Consider the following 14,609-nt stretch of genomic DNA (forward strand, 5'->3'; position numbering starts at 1 on the left):
CAGTGAGGAGTTGGCTGAGATAGGCCTCTCTGGGGAGGTGGCATTTGAGCTGAGACTTAGAGGAGAGAAGGGACCAGCCACATGGACACCTGGATTGTGCAAAGGCCCCACACGGAGTGAGCCTGGCTGAAGCCACCAAAGACCAAGGAAGGAGGTCTAGGACTTCTCACCACAGCTGCAGGAGACTCAGATCTGTGTAGAAGAGTGGCGTGGGCTGGCCCCAGTCCAGAAGAGGCCCTGCTATTGTGGACATGTCCCTGCTAGCCTTCCTGTGGTAATAGATGTGTTTGTGTGATCCTGCATCCAGACAGTCTGCCATCCTGCTGACAGCTCAGGGAGGAAGAGAACTCAGCCAGATCTGGATCCAAGGATGCAGAAAGGGTGAGGTCTGCCAGGAACCCTCACAGGCCGTGCACATGGCCTCCTCACGACTGTGCTCAGATCACAGGGCTGCCACCTTGCCTGCCTCAACCTCCAGGAAGGCTCCCTGGACAGGTGTGACCCCGTGGTATCCCCTCTGTCAGGTGTTTCAAGCCTCCCCACCTGGTCCCTCCACTCGAATCCAAGAACAAACTTCATTTCCAAGTGAAACTTGAGACCTGGAGACAATGGCCAAGGAGAGAGGCTGGAAGGAAAGAATTTGATGAAGTGTCAAGCTATAGATGGCTGCGCTCATAAACCCCAAATTTTCCACGGCATTTAAATGCCTGCAAGTGGATTAATAAAGTCTCGGTAATCGCAGCAGACTATATTTATTCTATCTGCGATGCCAGTTGGTCAGGCCATATGAATATTGATGGTGGCTGGGGTTGAGGGCAGCACGCCTGGCTTTATCTCGCTCGTGCAGGCTGCCGGGGCCCTTATCAGCCTGGCCGGCTGCTGCAGCTGTGTCTTCCAGGCCGGCGCCTGCCCCGCCCCACCCCCACTGCCCGCTTTGTAATCAGAAGAGAAGTTGCTGTCTTGATATTTCCATTTTTATCTCTTTTATTTACTTCATTTCATGTCTTTCAGGGATATTTTCTTTGCAACAAGGCAGAGCTGTCAGTTGCTTACATCTTTCTGCTGCCCTTGCCCCTTGTCTGGGCTGGGGAAAAGAGGGTGAGGAGTGGGGGTCCCTCACTCCTGCCTTGGCTCTCCTATCCCTGCCTGCAGTGAGGTTTCTTCCCGAATGACTTCTTACAGCTCCTGGCCAAATGGCCTCCTCCTCTGTGTCCTCTGCGCCATCGTCCTCTCCTCGCCCCACAGCCAGCAGCTGCCATTCCCAGACAGTCCCCATTGAGAGATCGGTTGCTCAGGGTTCCCCTTAAAACCCCAAAAATGTGCCTGCCCCTAGCCTGTAGGTGGTACCCTGTGCTGAGGCCGGCCAGGCACGCAGTTCAGCCTGTCCCCCAGCGGACTGAGTCGCACAGGGGACGGTTCTGAGCTCCTCCCCGACGTCTCCTCTGAGGGTCCCTGATTTCGGGACTTGGAGTTATCTTCCCTTCGCAGACAAGGAAGCTGAAGTTCCGGGAGGTTATCAGCCACCTCCACTTGTTTCTGGCTGGCAACTTATGACAGAAAGAGGAAGCAGGGACAGCTTCAGGAACGGGTGCGTGCCACCGCTCAGCATCCTGCATCTGGTGACCAGCCCCCAGCTGCTCACCTGTGTCTGCCGGGTTTCACACCTGTGACTCTGGGTAATGCTATCCTTACTGTGACCCTGCAGGCAGCACTTGTGAAGCTTCCCCTGAGCCTGGCCTCGGGAGTGTCTCCCCACCAGGCTGCTCAGTCGCCTGTGGGGTCCCTGCAGCTCTCTAACTCTGATCATCAACGCTTCTTGTAGGTTAAATGGTGGCCCCCAAAAGAAATGTCTACATCCTAATCCCGGAGCTGGTAAATATGACCTTATTTTTAGAAAAAGCTCCTCGAAGGTGACATTAACTGAAAGGTATTGGGATGAGTTCAGCTGCGTCAAGACGAGTCTTAAACCTAACGTCCCATGTCCTTAGCAGAGCAGGGGAGGAACAGTCAGACGCGCAGAATCGAGGCGTGAGTGCGAGGCAGCGAAGGGAGCAACTCGGCCACAAGCTAAGGCCCACCAGGATCTGGAAGAGGCAGAAAGGAGCCCCTCAGAGGCTTCGGAGAGAGCCTGGCCCTACTAAGGCCTTGATTTCACACTTCTGACCTCTAGACTGAGGGAGGGAATGTCTGTTGTTTTAAGCTCCCAGAGTGTGGTCCTCTGTCCCAGCAGCCCCAGGAAGCTCCCACACCCCCAGTGTACTGGCTATGAGTCTCAGCTCAAATGGCAGACTGGTGCCACCTGCCTAGGGATGCCCAGGGTATAATGTTGAATGAGCGATTTAAACCACAGGGAGGCCCAAGCACTCAGGGAGCCAGGATCGCAAGGTTCAGGAAGCCTGGGGCCCCGGGATGGCTGTGGCCAGGACATCCCCAAGTGTGCCCCTTACTTCCAGCCCTCAGGGTTGGATGCTCCTCTTCCCAGAGGATCTGAGGATACAGCTTCAGCAGGGCTACAGAGCCATATTTACCAAACCACCATGTGGAGGAGCCCAGTCATCCGAATATCCACATTTATGTGACCGGGAAGCTGTGGTGGTCTTCTGTCCCCTGCTGAGGTCTAGGGGTGGCTGTTCTGCAGCCATCTCCCCCCAGTTAGCACAGGAAGAGCTGGAGGTTGGCAGGGCACATGTGGTTTCTGACATTAAGACGAAAGGATCCCTCACTCTCTGTCCTTGGAGATGCAGAGGACGCAGCTATACGTGGCTCCCTGCTAGCTCAGCAGGCAGCTCGGAGTTGGGCTGTCTTTGAACAGGTGCACCCTGTTCAACCCCGCAAGGCTGGACCATGCACAAGTTACGTGGAGGTTGCTTATCAGGAGGAGGCAGAGAAGCCACAGCTGGCAGGGAGGTGACTGCAGAGCCGGCATGGAGGACTGGAGTGCTGGGACATGAGGACAGTTGATCTGGTAGGATGGCAGACACGTGATTCTAAGAGACAAGACAGTTAGAAGGATGGTGTCATCTTCAGGTGAATCCAGGTGCTCAGGTCTGGTGAGAAGGATCTGCTGGGGACTCCCAGTCTGCCCCAAGATGAAGGCCTAGGGGGAGTGCCATATGAGGTGGAAAAGCTGCCTCATCCAGGTTTCTGCCCTCCTATGCAGATGAGCCCCACACAGATGAGCACCTCGTAGGTGAGCCACACACAGGTGAGTCTCACACAGGTGGACCACACACAGGTGGGCACTGGGCATTGATAGGAGCAGATGCAACAGGCAAGTTTATCCCTAAGAGACCCAAAATGAAAGACTCCAGATGTTGGAGCTGGAGAAGACCTGAGGAAGCCAAGGTGCAGAGTGGAGGTGAAGGTCATTCAAGATCACACAGGTGGTGGTGATGAGGATGGGTTAGGCAGTACAAGGAATGAACTAGTGATAATCACAACACGGATGGGTCTCAATGCATTGCACAATGAGCCAGCTACCATGGGGGAGGGGCAACTGTCTCCATGAAGGACAGCAAGGGTCCAGGCAGAACCGGATCAGCATGAGTTAGGGCAGCGGAGTTCAAGAAGGTACAGTGAGGAATGCTCTGTCTGAGGGCAGGAACGTTGCATGTTTTAACATGTTTGTCCCAAGTCGCTGAACTCTGCTTACAACGTGTGCGCCTTGTGACGCACAAATTCTAGTAGAGCAACACTGATTATAGATACGACAGAGTCGGGGAGAATGCTGACCACTGCCCGGTGTGTCAGTTGGCTGTGCACAGGAGCAAATACCTGACTTCGGTGGCTTCCAGCCTCACATATGCACTTCCTGCTCAGTTGTGGGGGCAGCGTCTGGCTGGCAGCGGCTGCTCTCTGCAGCTGGGGATGTAGACCAGTCCCTGTAGGGGACTTGAAGCTGGGCAGGGAGCGGTGTGCAATCCTGATCTAACTGGTAGCACACTGTCTATCACCAAGTAGCCAGCACAGGCTCCAAGCCAGATGAGGAGGGACAAAAGGCAGTGAAGGCTAAGAGCCGAATACACAAAGGCCAGAGAACGGGAGTGCAGGTGAGCTGTAGCAATGGTGAGCTTACTGTGTTTTCATTCCATCAGTCCCCACACAGCCTGGGATGGACTCTACCATGAGAAGGAGGGAGAAGTGCAGATAGTCTCCTCACCTACCAACAGGTGTATAGAGAGGAAGCTAGGCACCCTGGCCATGGGTTTCCTGCTTGTACTGTGGATTCTGGGGTGGGGACAGCAGGGGAGAGTCTGGGCTACCTGGGGCCTGGAGCCTACATTGTGTTCCAGCTTCACCACCACATTGCCAGCCTCTGCCAGGGATGCTCTGTTTGCTGCACTCCTGTGCCAGCACAGGGAGTCCCAGGACTGCCAACTGTGTGCCAGGTGCCCAAGGGCCAGTAGGCAGTGGGCCAGTAGGCAGTTGACCAGTTGCCTCCCTGCGCAGGAAGTGCCTATTTTCAAAGTCAAGGCCTCAAAGCTTGGATGCAGGCTGTGGGGTGGGCACAGACACCTGCACCAGCAAGAACCTACTGCTGGAGGGGCTCAGACAGGCCGTTCAGGTGAGAGGCAAGTGGACCATGAGCACTGGGGGACCCTGAGATGGCCTGCTGTTCCTTCTCTCCTTCGCCTCACTCTTCCTTGCCCTTCCTTCTCCCTTCGTCATCTCTAGAAACACTTTTGCCCACCTGGCCTCCAGCCTCCTGCTGTCCTGGGGTTCCCCTGTCTTTTGTTGGTTGCCCCAAAATATTGGGCTTGACCTTGGGTTTTTCCCTTCTCCATTTATATCCACTGCCTCCACCTCCAGGCAACTCTGGAATTATGGAGTTGGAAGCAGTCATCCCACAGAGCACATCTCTAGAGGGGCTGCACACAGGAGGCCTTGCTCTTCCTCAGCCATGCGGAGCCTACCCACCCCTCAGATCATCTTCACCCACACCCCTCTGCTAGCAAAGGCTGACAGGGCACCTTCTCCCAGCCCCAGTGGTAGCCGTTCCCCCCAGTAGTTCTATCCTGGCCACCTTTGGCTCTTAACACCAGCCTTCATGGCAGCTGCTTTGTGTCCTTGGCCCAAACCACGTCCCCCATCTTACCCACCTGTGGCCCCAGTCTGGTGACAGCCTCACACTTACAAGGCCTGCGAGGCCAGCACACTGACCTGTCACTCTGACCACACCTCCACACCTCTTCCTCTCCACTGCAATCACACAGGACTTGAGCCTCAAGGCATCAATGCCCCAGGACCCTTGTACCTCTCCTCCCAGTCCTGGCTGCACAGCCTCCATTGCTGAGAAGGCCCTGGCCAACACTGGTGGCTCTGCCCACCCCTGGTTGTTCTCCCTTCTACTGTATTGGCTGCCACTGGGTGCATTTTGTTACCATCTTGTGGGGATTGGGAGACATTAGCACCACCCTCAAAGACAGAATGCAGGTGGCAACTCTGTCTTAGCCCTGTTTAACTCGGTCAAGGTGTTGCATGAGGCAGAGATGTCATCCCACAGGGCCACAGTGTCAGCCCTAGCTATGCTGGCCCAGGGCTGCTGGCCCTGGAGAGCTGCGTTTTTGGGTTTGTGTGTGGTGGCCCAGATCAGCAACCTATCAGGACCACCAGTAGGTTCATTAAATACACGCTGCTCTGACTCAGTCTCAGACCCATATCATTGGCCCAGGGGAGGGTGACCGGCTTCTCCAGGGTCTTTCCAAGCTACCTGAGTGAGACTAATAAGAAAGCTTGAGGCAAGGCTCCAGAGGACAGGAGCCAGGGACACAGGGGCTGCTCTACCCACAGCTTAACTCATTTACAAATTACAACAACTGCCATGAGCCTGAGCCAAATCCCCCCACAGTCCCCAGAGTGTGGGCCCTGGGAAGCAGAAAAGACACCCCCAGCCAAGGTGGGGGGAACTGCTAAGGGTTAAGTTCAGCCCCTCCACATTCATGAGTCAAAGTCAAACATGAAACAGGTTTTCACAGGTGAAGCCAGGTTGAGGTGAGGTGATCAGGATGGGCCCCAACCCAGTGTGGGTGGTTTCCTTACTAACAGGCACACACAGGGAGAAGGCATATGAAGACAAAGTTAGGGTGCTGAGTCTGCAAGCCAAGGAACCCAGACTGCCCACTGACCACCAGAAGCTGGAGAGAGGCCTAAGAGCCAGCTCTTGGACCTCTGGCCTCCAGACTGCAGGAGGAGCAATACCTGAGGCCCCAGTCTGTGGGGCTGCTTTATGTGGCCCCAGGATTTCACACTAACCTCAGAATGACCATCGATTGATCTCCGTGTGGTTTGTGGGGTCCACAGGCCCCTTAGTTACTGAATGGAAGAGGTTGAGGACGCTGCTGGTGGCCAGGACAGGGTGGAAGCTAATGCCTGGGTGGCTAGGAGGGCTGGGCCCTGGACCCTTCATGTGTTTCAATGCCTTCATGCCAGACATCAGACCAGAAGGGGATGAATTTGAGTCACCCTGAGCTGTGGAGGCTGTCCCCTCCCCAGGCCCTGTGCAGAGTGTCCTGCACACTCTGGTTAGGTTAACCAGACTTCACAGGGGATGCGTCAACAGACACAGACCCCTTTCGTGCGTGGGTTATAATCAGGGTTTTTGATTATTTTTATTGTGGCAAAATACATGTAACATAAACTTTACCATCAGCTCAGTCCCCTTGAGCTCTCACTTCCCAGCTCCTGACAATCACAAATCCACTCTGGTTTGCCTGTTCTGGAATCAGTCCATGGCCTTCAGTGTCTTCCTCTTCCATTCAGCATGTTTTATTACAGCATTTTTAATATGAAGTAGAATAAAATGGAGAACAGAAGCACTGGAAAATGCAAGCCTTCAACCCAGCATCCTCCAGGGCTCTGCAGGAAGACGTTGGCAGGCACTGGCTACCCAGGACCATGAGAAAGAAACACAGCCTCTGGGTCTGCTGACAGCAGCAGGGTGTCCTACAACTTGTCCTAATTCTTTATCTTTTGGCGGTGCTGGAGTTTGAACTCAGGGCCTTGAACTTTCTAGGCAGGCAGCTCTGCAACTTGAGCCACTCCACCAGCCTCTTGCTTCAGTTACCTTTCTGGCAAGTTTTCATGTTTTTACCTGGAGCTAGCCTCAGACCTCGGTTCTTCTCCTTACACTTCCCGCACAGCTAGGATGGACAGGCCCAGCATGTTGTTGAGATGAGGTCTCATTGACTTTTTGCTGAGGCTGGCCTCCAATCTCAATCCTCTGGATCTCCACCTTCTGAGGAGCTGAGATGCCAGGCATGAGTCACTGGAACCAGCTCAACTTGGTTTAATTCTGACACCATCTACCAGAGGTAGTGCAGACAACACAGGCCCAGGGCTCCAGCCCGCGGGTTGTCTGTCCTGTCAACCTCCTGAATTCTAACTGGCCCATTGTTCACCGGGGTCTCCAGTCCCTTCCCAGGTTCCATAGTTGCCAGAAGAGCTCACATAACTCAGGGAGACACAAAATTCACTGGTTCATTGCAAAAAATCCTACAAAGGATTCAGAGAACTGTGAGGCAGAGCGGTGCAAGGGTGGGGAACAGACTGTCCCCAAGCACGGGGTTTGGGTGCTGCCCTTCCGGCTCGTGGGTATCTCCAATCCAGAAGCCCCTGGAGCCCCACCTTGGAGGGGTGTGTGGAGGCTCCTTCATATGAACGTGGTCAGTTCTTAACTCCAACTCCCGCCCCAGGAGTGACCCATTAGAACACAAGACGCCCATCACCTGGAAATCCTGAGGGATCTGAGGCTCTGTGCCAGGAACCAGGCAGGGACAGAGGTCAAATGTGTAATCCTTACATGTCACAGCTTGTAACAGCAAAAAGCCCAGGGTGGAATGGGTAAATAGGGCATGGTGGTTTCTTATAAAGGAAAATTATGTGGAAAAACACGAGGTCATAAGTAGGCAACACAGAACAGAACTCCCGAAGGAGGAAGCACAATTTTTAAACAGTCTGGTCACACATGGAGAAAATTACACCCTATCATTAGGAGTCTGAACAGAGACAGAAAAGGAAAAGAAAGGACAAGAAGCAATTATCATAGACGAGGTGGTGGGAGGAAGCTGGTGGAGGGCCCGTCACCTCACAAGTGAAAAAGGTCAGAGAAGTGAGAAGTAAATTCAGTGCAGATCCCTACTTGCCCAAGCATAAGGATAAACGTGTGAATAAACAGACCTTCTGCATACACATGCCTGTGAATAACGCGGGCTTTATGGATGGAACACAGCACACATGAGTGTTGGACAGAGTGATAAGGATTTCTCACCAGAGCCTGGGAGACTCTCCATAAGAACAACAGGAAAATCCGTTTCAGCCGAGGCCCGTTTGTCAGGGGGGCAAACTGAGACCCTCCATGGCATGGAGGGTCCTAGAAGTGAGGAGCCAGGCCCCAGCCCCAGTTGTCTGTGACCCTCACAGGGTCACAGAGAGCTCTGGCTTGGCTTAGTGGCCGCCAGGCTGCAGGTTGTGACCGTGGCTGGGGAAAGGTTGCTCAGGGCTGGCCAGGTCTACATCTTAAGAATCGGGGACCCAAAGACAGAGCTGTCTGGTTCTTGGGGTGGTGCCAAGTGAAAGTTTAGCTCTCCTTCTCCCTGAGGAGACCTGGCCCTCAGTGTCCTCACCAGCCAGAGGTTGGAGAGGGGCTGGCCCACTGTCTACCCATAGTGCAAAGCCCAGTGTGAGGGCAGAGAGGGCAGGCTGTCCCTGCTCTGCACACAATCCCTCCCATCCAGCGAGCTCACCTCGCCTTCCACGACCGCAGTCTCAGGGCTCCTACCCAGCCATCAAGACCCCAGTCCTGGGTGACCCCTGTACAGTGACCATGGGAAAGTCATGGATGCTGATGCCTGGGGACGCCTGGCAGGGGTTGGGGGCAGAATTCAGGGGCCAAGGGGAAACACATAGCCTCTTGGGCCTCCTCTCCTGGGCAGTGCTGCTGCTTGCCTTCAACCACATCCAGCCCCATCCTCAAACCCTGCCACGGCCTCCTGGCTGGTCTCCAGGCTTTAGCCACTGTCATCCCAGTGAGTGGGGGAGCTGCCTCGTTTCCTTTCTCTTCACCTCTTGAGACAAGACCGGTAAAGACGCTCCTTACATGGAGTAGTTTGTCCTCAATGTGAAACCCAAAGCAAGATGCAAACAATCATGTTTGTTTAGTCCCAGCCACATGTCTGAGCACGTGGTGGGTGGGTGGGAGGAAGAACCGGGTCATGTGGCCCCTTGGGGAGGGTGTTCTAGGCAGAGGGAAGTGAGTGCAAAGGCCCTGGGGTGGTCAAGTCCAGCAGGCCTGACTGCTGTCTCTACTCAGAGCTCTAGCCTGAGGGTCGGGCTAAGTAGCTGCTCAGGGCAAAAGGGTCCAGCTGGACTGGGGTCTTCGCCTCTCAGCTGGTGGGCAAAGCTTTTTGGGTATTGTCCTCAGGGAGCTCCCTCATCTCCTTCTGGAAGCTCCTGGGGCCAGGAGGGGCCCAGGAATGGGGGAGTGCAGGAGGGGGAGGATGGGCAGCAGGTGCTGCTTCTAACAGCCTTGACTGGTTGCCAGTCGCCTCTGAAATCCACAGCACATCTGTGTTCATCAGTTGGCCGGCAGATGGGCCCCGGCTGAGTATTTTTGGATTCGGTTAGACTTGGGGGCTGATGTGAGCCGATACAGAGCACAGGTGTGAGAGAGCAAAGCACCCCATGTAGGCGGGGGAGGAAGGAGCAGGCTGGTGGAGGGGGGCCGGGGAGGGACATGGCCTTGCTTGGGGCTGGAGGCCCTGCGGAGGACCCGCATTTTGCACCTTGGGTTGGCTGTGGATTTTGGTAGAAGCTTCTTGCAAAGGCATCCAATGCTGATGCTGTGACCCCTCATTTGTCCCCGGCTGTGATAACGGCCAGCCACCAGGCTGGACCCTGGGAGATAAATTCAGAGAAAGGCAAAGCTGAGCCAGATGGAGGGGGCTACCGCTGGTTCTCCCACCAGCAACTGCTAGTGGTAGACACTTAATCATGTCACAGGCAGGAAGGCCCCCGCCCCATGCCAGTATCTCTCTGGCCACCTTTGGGGCCAGCCTGGGGAAGTTCCCAGGAAGGGAGATAACACTGCGGATGTGGGTGTGTCCAGACCTCATTGCTCCAACCAGATCCTGCAGGGACAATGACCCCCGAATGGGAGAGGATGCTCACTGGAAGCCCTGCTCAGGAAAGCAGCCAGCTCCTGAAGCCAAGGTCACCCAGCCGGTCAGCAGCAGCCCCAGCCTGGCCCCAGCTGCCTGACCCAGAGCACTTCTGCATTGGGACCTCTGCAGAGAGCAATTTGCTTCCTCTCCCAGTGCCCTACTCTCCCAGTCTGGCAGTGGGGAAACTGAGGTCCAGGGTGGCCACAAAGCCTTCTCCAAATTCCAGGCACAGCTGGCTCAGTGCAAAGCCGCTTGCTTCTCTAGCACACGGGGCTTCTCTCTGAGAACCAGAAGCACTTAGCAGACCTACTGCACTGTCTTTCTCTGTCCTGTAAGGACGTGAGGTCTGTAGTCACAGACTGTGTCCTGGGCCCTGTATATCACCAGCTGTGGGCTAGAATTTCAGTGAGGGTCACACTGGAGAAGCAGGCTCCTGCCCTGGAGGGCTACAGGAAGTTGGGACATCTGGAAGAAGGCGCACAAGTTACAAAAACCAAGCACACACATGCACAACATAGACACGTGTACACGTGTGCCCCACCCTGTGTGATGGGACTCGGCATCCAGCTGGTTGAGCCGGGTCCTGGGCTAGCACATGGGGGCTTCAGTTCGTCCCTTTATTCAGTGAAAGCACACTAGACACCTACTATGTGAGGGACAATTCTAGACCCTGGGACACAGCATCAAAGAAAGAGATAAGAGCCACTTATGGGAAAAGTAACAAAGTTGGGCGCTGGTGGCTCGCGCCTGTAATTCTAGCTACTTGGGAGTCTGAGGTTAGGAGGATCGTGGTTCGAGGCCAGCTAGGGAAAATAGTTCACGAGACCCCATCTCTAAAATAATCAGAGCAAAATGGACTGGAGGTGTGGCTTAAGCTATAGAGTGCCTGGTTTGTAAGAGTGAAGCCCTGAGTTCAAACCCCAGTCCCACCAAAAAAAAGAAAAAAGAATCAAGATTTCAGGGCAAGTAATAAGAGCTACCATCCTCTGGGCTTCTGGTGTGTGCTGGCGATGTCCTTAAGGCACGTGGGCCCTCAGACGCCCTGAAGGGCACCACAGAGGGTCCACACTACATGTAGAGGGAACACAGAGTCCAGGCACTAGTGGCTTTGTCCCCTGACCTTAACCTGTACTTGGCCGGCAGCAGATAGTCTGGCTAGGATGGGGCCCCCAGGTGGAGGGAAGTTTAGGGGAACCCCAGAGAGCCTCAATGCAGGAGGAGGCATGCGGACCGCAGGCCTGAGCTGCTCCCCCTGGCCGGGTGGGGCTCTGGATGCACTTGTTTGGCCCAGCAGAGCCCCAAGCCATCCCCACCCTGCTAACCCAGTGTCCACATCCAGGGCATCACGAGGGACCACACCCTGGCCCAAGCTGGAGAGGTTCCACCTCTCCTTCCCAGTCTAGCCTCTGCCTCCTCTGAGCCTCAATCCCAGCTCGTCCCTCCAAGGCATTCAGCACCTCTATCCCTTCCCAAAGGCAGGAGCCACCTGGGACCTTCCCAGCCTCCCCTGCAGCTTGGCACAGTCACCATGTGACAGTTCAGTCAGTACCTGGAAGGGAAGATCTACCTGGAGGTTTCTGGGAGTGATTTTTCTCCCTGGCTCCTTTTCTTCCTATCTGAGTACAGAGGCCAGAACTTTTAGTAGTTGGAGCTACAGTGGCCACCTTCAACCACAAGGCAACCAACCAGCCCACAGGACACGCTCAGAGCATGTGGATGGGCAAAATCAGGTCCTGCAGGACACCATTGCCCCTCTGTACTATGGGCAAGTCATGGGAGCGTCCCTGCCACTGTCCTCTGTTTGCCCATTTGAACTGGAGTGGGCCCTGTAGCCCCAAGATAAGCCCCATCTCAGCCACCTATGAGGTTTTCCAGCTCAAGTCAACGTCCCCAGAACATCAGGAGAGACGAGTGATTGCGAGTGAGGACTGGATATCATGGGGAAAAAGTTTCATAAGGAACCACTGTGAGGACATGGGAGCTGGGCTTGCTCAGCCCTGGGGTGCTGAGCCCTGGATTAGCCTTAATCAGATGGGAGGTGGGAGCAGGTTATTTTTTTATTTTCTTCAGTGCTGGGGATGGAAGCAGGGAATTGCCAAGCCGGGCAAGCACCCTACTGCTACACTGCACCCAGCCAGTGAGTGTTATGAGTACAGCTACGGCATGGGTCGAGTCTGAGTCCTGGCTCCCCCCATTTCTCCTGGGGGTCCTAAGCATCCCTCCAGGTCTGTTGTTGGAGGCTCTGTCCAGAGGCAGGAGTTCTGAGGTTCCCCAGGTGCCCAGGAGCAGCCCAGCAACAGCCCAGCTCACCAGAGGGGCCACAGGTGGGCACCTGCTTCTTCCCCACCCACAGCCCTGCTGCTCTGGAGCTGAGTGTGGAAGAGAAAAATAACCAGGCCATTGCTGAGGACCACCAATGTGCACACAGTCCTGCCCATGCCGGCCCAGGCCCCTCGGCCGTGTGCCCATCTCCTCCTCTCAGCCTGGGTCGCAGGCAAGGACAGGCAGGCCCCATGTGACAGAATAGGAAGGTGAGGTGGCAGCTCAAGAGGCAGACCAGGCGTGCTCCAGGCAGTCGTACCCAGGGGGCTGTCACCCTGCAGGGGAGGTGCAGCCCTGCCATGCCCTCCCTTCTTCCCGGGGGCTCCCCGAGGATGGCAGCACAGTGTGGAGAAGGAGCCATCTGGCCCAGATTCCCGGTTTCCACAGAGCTGCTCTGTGATGAGGCCTCCTCTCCCAGCTGCTCCCACGGCTGAAAATATTTACATCCAAATATGTCCCAGTGCGCCATATTTCTGCCTCAAGCCAGCCTGGGAGTCTGTCCTCACCACCTGGGAGGCACAGTGCCTGGTGAAAGGAGGTTCTTGCCTTCTGGGAGTTGACTGCGATCTTGTGACTCAATTGACAGCAGCTTCTAGAGGCCCCAGTGAGTGAGGACAGGCACTGGCTGGCCGCCATGCTCCCTGCAAGGCATCATGCCCCAGGGCCTTTGCACCTGTTGCTGGCTCTGCTCCAAGCTGCTTCCTCAGAGCAGGTGTGGCTCACAGCTAGTCAAACAGGGAGACCCTCCCTGACCTGAGGAATCATTGCACCCTCCCAGAGTCATGTTCCCTGCAGTCCTCCTCTCTACAAAACGCATGTGATGATATTTCATTGCTTGGTCTGCCTGTCACCATGATATCAGACCCAGGGGCAGAGGTTATGTCCACATAAAGAGCAGCATCTGGCTCCCTAGAGGTCCAGATAAAGGCATGTGAGGAAGGACCCGGGAGCACGCGCTCCTGCCAGCCCCACGGAGAGGGGTGGTCACTCAAATCGCTCACCTCTTCCTGCTTGCAAAATGGGGACAACCCATCACAGCCACACATCCCTGTCATGACAGTGTCCCACAGCCACCATGGTCAGGGGACACAGACTGGGGGTTTTGACCAGTGGAAATGCGTTCTCCACATCTGGAGTCAAGTGCAAGGGCAGGTTGTGGTAGCCTGTGCTCCCTTGGGAGGTCCAAGGAAGAAGTGCCCCACAGCTGAGTTGTGCCCCAAATTCGTGTCCTAATAGAACCTCACAATATGGATGCATTTGGAGACAGGCCCTTGAGAGTGAAAACAAGCCCTCAGGGTGGGGCCTAACCCGATGCAATGCTCTTACAAGAAGAGGAACGGGCACAGAGACACAGAGGCCATGTGCACACAGAGGAAGGACCTCGAGTGGACCCTGGGGAAAGACAGCCAAGGAGAGAGGCTTCAAAAGAAGCCAAGACTGTCTACACCTTGATCTTGGACTTCCAGCTTCTAGAACTGTGAGGAAAACCCCATTTGTGTGGTTTTGTTATAGCAGCTGAGCTGACTGATACACTTTCCTGCCTCTTCCAGCTCCCAGTAACTTCTGCAATCGTGGTGATCCCTGGCTGTGGTCATGTCACCCCAATCTCTGCCTCCATCTTCCAAAACCTCTGATGTCCTCTGCTGGCCAGCTGCCCGGTAGCTGGGTGGGAGGGTAGGCTGTGTGCTTTGGGATGGCTTATTACACATGTCATCAAGGCACTGAGAGCTTCAATGGGCATCCTGACCATTCTGTGCTCAAAGAATGCCCCAAACTGATCTGAGGCCAACACGGAAGCCACACCTGCCACTGTCCTCCCGGTTCTGTGCCTGCTGTGGGGCCAGGGCAGCCATGGACACTCACCAGGCCTGTTTCCTCATTTCTCAAATGAGCTGTGGGGTTACTCCCAAGTTCCCTTCCCTGGTAGTTTGAAAAATGGTCACAAAGTCTTCATTCCCTTGTCAGCTGAGCAATGGAGTTGGTGTCCCCCACCTCTGGCTGTGTGACTGACAGATTGCAGCAGAGGTGACAATCTGTGACTTCCTAGGCTGGGTCAGAAAGCAAAACATAGATCTGCCTTGTTGCATCCCTGAACTGCTAGATGGAGTCTGACATTGCAGCCATCGCGCT

General features: G+C 55.2%; 1 long non-coding RNA gene across 1 annotated transcript; it reads left to right on the top strand.

Annotated features, from left to right (window-relative positions):
- The first annotated feature begins 2,929 nt into the window (after nt 1-2,929).
- Nucleotides 2,930-14,213, top strand: LOC141417328 (uncharacterized). The gene is made up of 2 exons (XR_012441851.1): nt 2,930-3,205; nt 14,030-14,213. It is a non-coding gene; the product is annotated as an uncharacterized lncRNA (long non-coding RNA).
- The last annotated feature ends 396 nt before the right edge of the window (nt 14,214-14,609 follow it).

Source organism: Castor canadensis, chromosome 15 (genome assembly GCF_047511655.1).
Source record: "Castor canadensis chromosome 15, mCasCan1.hap1v2, whole genome shotgun sequence".
NCBI lineage: Eukaryota > Metazoa > Chordata > Mammalia > Rodentia > Castoridae > Castor > Castor canadensis.